Source organism: Chrysochloris asiatica, unplaced genomic scaffold (assembly GCF_000296735.1).
Source record: "Chrysochloris asiatica unplaced genomic scaffold, ChrAsi1.0 scaffold00018, whole genome shotgun sequence".
NCBI classification, from domain to species: domain Eukaryota; kingdom Metazoa; phylum Chordata; class Mammalia; order Afrosoricida; family Chrysochloridae; genus Chrysochloris; species Chrysochloris asiatica.
In genome coordinates this window covers 9,343,062-9,348,068 of record NW_006408536.1, presented here as the reverse complement: position 1 = coordinate 9,348,068, position 5,007 = coordinate 9,343,062, and the positions used below count along the sequence as shown (strand labels likewise).

Below are 5,007 nucleotides of genomic sequence, written 5' to 3'. Positions count from 1 at the left end.
CACCCTCGGAAACCCTGTACAGGGTCGCTATGGGTCGGAACCGACTCGATGGCACTTAACAACAACAACAACATATATATACACACACACACACACACACACACACGCTGTTGTTGTTAAGCACCATCCAGTTGGTTCGACACATAGTGACCCTCTATAAGGTTTCTGAGGCTTTCAATTTTCATGGGAAAAGAAAGTCTCATCTTTCTCAAGCACATGGGCTCACAGGTTTTCTAAGGAGTGGCTGGTGAGTCTGAACCACAGACCTTGTGGTTCAAACTGCTGACCTTGAGGTTAACAGACCGCTCATAACCACTACACTATCAGAGCTCACATAGATAGATATATGTGTGTATACGTATATATACATACACATATTGGCGTCCTGGTATGGCGCTGTGGGTTTATGCAAAGCCGTTTGAACTCCAAGGTCGGCGGTTCAAGCTCACCAGCTGCTTCTTGTAAATCCTATACAGGGTCACTAGGGGTTGGAATCGACTCGACAACACTTAACAACATTTATATACATAAACACTTCATAAATTTAAACAGACAGACATTTAACATGATGAGGATTTTATATATGGTGGGCCTGGACTTTCTGAACAAAGACCAACTGGACCTCTCCTAGAACCTTGGTAGATTTTTCTCTACCAACCAACGCCCTAATCAGAGTTGCAAACAACGTTTTGTGCTTATTTTTGTTTGCTTTTTAATTAAATATGCCCAAATAAAAAGCTGATTGCTTTGACAGGCACTCATTTGGTTGTACAAAGCATTCATACTTTAATAGTGGAAACCACAATCATTTCTGTTTCATAGTGAAGGGAATTGTTTATGTAGTTAAGTGCCACTGAGTCAGTTCCAAGGAGCGGCTGGTGAGTGTGAACTGCCGACCTGGGAGTTCAAACTGACCTTGCAGTCCAGTGCTTTATCCCACAGCACTACACCAGGACTCCAGTAAAGGGTATTATGAAGCCAATATTTTAAGAGTTCAGACTTTAGACAAGAAAAAAATTGTCTTTCAACCATGCCAAACACCAATTTTATGACAAACTTTCAATTCCATAGTTCTATACTAGACTAATTGACATTTCTTAGTTGTTCCATATCTAGTATAAACAGACTAGAGTAAAAAATTAAAAAGAGTAAAAAAATAGGAGACTATAATCAGATTAACTTTTTCCTCATAGAAATTCAAGTCTTATTTTATCCTTGGAGAGCAGAATTCACCACAAAATGAGGTCAGCAAAGCAAAGAACATACAGTGTGTGTCTCATCTGCAATTGTTTCACTTCCTAGTTATCAGATTTTGTTAACTTCCTATAGGGAGGAAAAAACTTTCAAAAAACAAAAACAAAAAACCCTTATCTGATAAACAGGAAGAAAACTTCAGTGCCAAAGAGGGAGATAATTCATTTAGACAGGTTTTTAGTCACCTAGTTGGGCTATACTGGTTTCACAGAATTGCTACATAGATGATGTGTAATTTACCATGCTCTGAACTTATCTTCAACTTCCTCATTCCATCCAAAATTTAGCAATGCTTGCCCAAAATGCCAAAGTAAATACGTATGTATGTATGTATGTATGTATGTATGTATGTGTGTATACAGGGTCACTAGGAGTCAGAAACAACTCAATGGCATACAACAAACACATATGACGGGTCTTCAAGAAGTTCATGGGGAAAAAAAAAGAAGTTCATGGAAAAGTTCCACTATTTTTCCATTTATGAAGCCTACTCATATATATGTATATATATATTTTTTGGAATGGCATCATATATGTGTATATGTGTATACACACACACATATGTGCACTTTTTCATCTTTCTCTTGGAATGTCATCCTAAAATCCACAAATTTTTTTTTTTTTGAGCGAAGAGATAGATGCATTGTTGTTGTTAAGTGGTCATCAAGTCGGTTCTGACTCAAAGGGTTTCAGAGGCTTTAAATCTTTTCTGGAGCAGAAGGTCTCATCTTGAACCACCGACCTTGTGGTTCACAGTGCAGTGCTTATTGGGGAAAAAAATTATACAGGAACATTTACTTCAAGTCTCGCTTTTCAATTGCTTCTGGTACATTTTCAAGAAACTAAAAAATCTGTATCTTCTAGTAGAAGAGTTCAGACAAAGTAAAATGGATACTTCTAGACCCATGTTCCCCACGTTAATAGGTGCACAGAGGATCCTGAACTCACTGATATGACAACTGCTTTTCTTCTTATTTAAGGAAAAGAAAATGGAAATTTTCTTTTTTAAAAAAACAACTGTGGGCCCTCTAGGCCCAAGTCCACCATCTGCCGCTGCCCGCTTCTGCGCCTCCCGTTGCCATGCTGCTCTGCTGCTCCAGCCTGTGTCTGTGTCGCCTTGTGCATCTGGCTGGCTCATACACTGAGGCTGCTCCAGCCTCCAACGTGGGTCCCGGGCAGATGTCCTTCATCTTTGCTTGTCCATGAAGGTGTATCACATTGGTGCCCACATCCGCCAGGTGGATGTGTCCACAAAGACAGGATCCTTTGGCATCCTGGCATCCCATGTGCCCACGCTGCAGGTCCTGCAGCCAGGTATGGTCATCATCCACACTGAGGACGGCACTACCACCAAGTACTTTGTGAGCAGCGGCTCCACCAATGTGAATGCTGACTCTTCCGTGACACTGGACATGTTGGACCTGAGGCCAGCCAAGGCAAACCTGGAGACCGCGTAGTCAGAGGAGCGGCAGGCGAGTCCCAATGAGTAGAGGGCCAGATCCAAATCGAGGCCAGTGAAGCCCTGATAAAGGCCTTTGAGTGTGTGCTCTTTGGTGTGGGTGGGGAAACTAAGGCCTGGAGGAGGTGATCTCAGCAGAAGGATGGCTACAAGGGCCAGAACAGTGCCCAGAGGACCCCTTGGGCCCTGAGCTGTACGCCTTGACCTGTGGTGGTCCTCCTCCTGCCCCAAGAACTCCCAACAGACTGACAGCACCCTCTACTCTCCCCTACCCCAACTTCAAATAGAGACTGGGAACCCCCACCCCCAAAACAAAACAAAATGTGTACAAGGCTCAATTCAGGTGACAATAATCTTGATTTGTAATGAAAATCTCTACAAAAATAAGGAACCAAAGGAAAAAGAAATGAATGCTTAGAACTTGACAGTGGCTTTAACAGTCCTCCCAATAGGGAGACTCCAAAAGCAGGCTTTGAGTCAATATTTGCCAACTGAGAGAATCCCGTCACAGAAGATTTAGGAAACTTGTGGGAGACCTCCTATCACTTTGTCTTTGCTTACCCACTTGCCAGCCTAACCCATGTCATAATGCAACCCAGGAATGAGCACCTCTAACAGGATTGGAGAGGCAGTGCACAGAGGAAACAGGCTGATGCACAACGACTGGAATTTGTGGGGCAGGGAAGAAGGAAGAACCTTGCATTATTTTCATATATTCCACTTGGAAGGACTTTTCAAAGAAATGTACAGACTTATCTAAAACAAAATAAAAGAAAAAACTATTGGGTGCCCCTCCCAGACGAAGGCAATGAAAGTGCACTTGTGTGAATGTACCTCTAGCACCCACAACGCTCCTAATCCTCACCAAACCAAACAAAGAAGTCCTAAATCGGAGCCACTGTGGGCTTTGAATAAGACACACTGCACTGCTTCAAAGAGAAAGAAATAGGAATCAAAGGGTAACTGTACTTAACATGCCTTTAAAACAATATCCATTCAAAATATAATTGTACTGCCCACAACCCATGAAAATACGTGTACAACTTAATACTCAACATTACAGGCTTTAAGCATATTAGATAAATTCTCTAACGTTTGCTCTAAATTCTTGCTTCTCCAAGTTTTCATGTACAATGAACACTGGTTAGAATCCCCATGCTTAATGAAATTGACAATTAGTTTTCTAAAACGTGAGGCCATGCAACAACTAGGAAAAACTCAACGGGAGGAAAAAAATAACGTTCCAATTTTTAAAACTTTAGACCAAGATTCTTTCTCTTAAATACAACCTAAAGTTTCATGCTATATGAACGAACTGCAAAACCACACTTAAGCATTATTGGGAAAAAGCAACTGACACAAACTTTCAATTCCTTTATTTGAAAAATATTTTGGTACTTCCTGTCACATTATCCTCAGGAGAAAGATGAGGCTGCCCGCTCTGTAAAGATTTATAAAGTCTTGTGAGTCGGAACCGACTCAATAGCAGTGGGTTTTGTCACATAACGGATCAACGCTAAACTTTTTGAAACATACAGGCATACTTGCTATGTTTATCACAAATCTAGTAGTTCACAATGTTAAACGTGCCATACAAATGCAAGGAGCTCTGGTAGCGTAGTGGTTACGAATCAGGCTGCTAACCTCAGGGTCAACAGTTCCAAACTACCAACTGTTCTGCGGGAGAAAGATGAGGCTTTCTGCTCCTGTAAAGATTTACACCCTCGGAAACCCTGTATAGGATTGCTATGAGTTGGAATCGACTCCACGGCACATTACCACCACCACCACAAATGCCAAAGTTTATTTTCCAGTCTCTAAAAAGCTCCAGTCTGGCCTAGAAAGGACATGGGTATGGAAGACACATAAATTAAACCTTTATATCTATCACAAATGTCTACAAGCATAAACAGGCCTCCCAGGGTAATAAAATCATTTATCATCAATGTCTAGAGTACTATCTACTTTTCTCCTCCAGTTTTGTCTCTGATCTCTCCATTCTGTTAAAGGATAATCCACCCACTTCTTTCTTAATCTCCTATGACCCTATCAGTTGTCACAGAGAGGCTATCTACATTTGAAGTAGATGGAAGAATGTGAGTGTTCTGGGCAGATGGCACTCCCAAAAGAGAAGTAAATTTATCCAAGGCTGGTCCACTTTTTACAGTTCCAGTCCACAGTGTTAACCCGCAACAATAATCACTTCATAGTCTAATGGATTCCCACCTGAATTTAGAGATCATCTGAAGAACAGATTTGATGCATTAAACACTAAAGACCGAAGACCAGAAGAA

General features: G+C 41.3%; 1 pseudogene; it reads left to right on the top strand.

The window, feature by feature from the left end:
* Nucleotides 1-2,334: 2,334 nt before the first annotated feature.
* On the top strand, nucleotides 2,335-2,842 carry LOC102842676 (annotated as a pseudogene).
* Nucleotides 2,843-5,007: the final 2,165 nt, after the last annotated feature.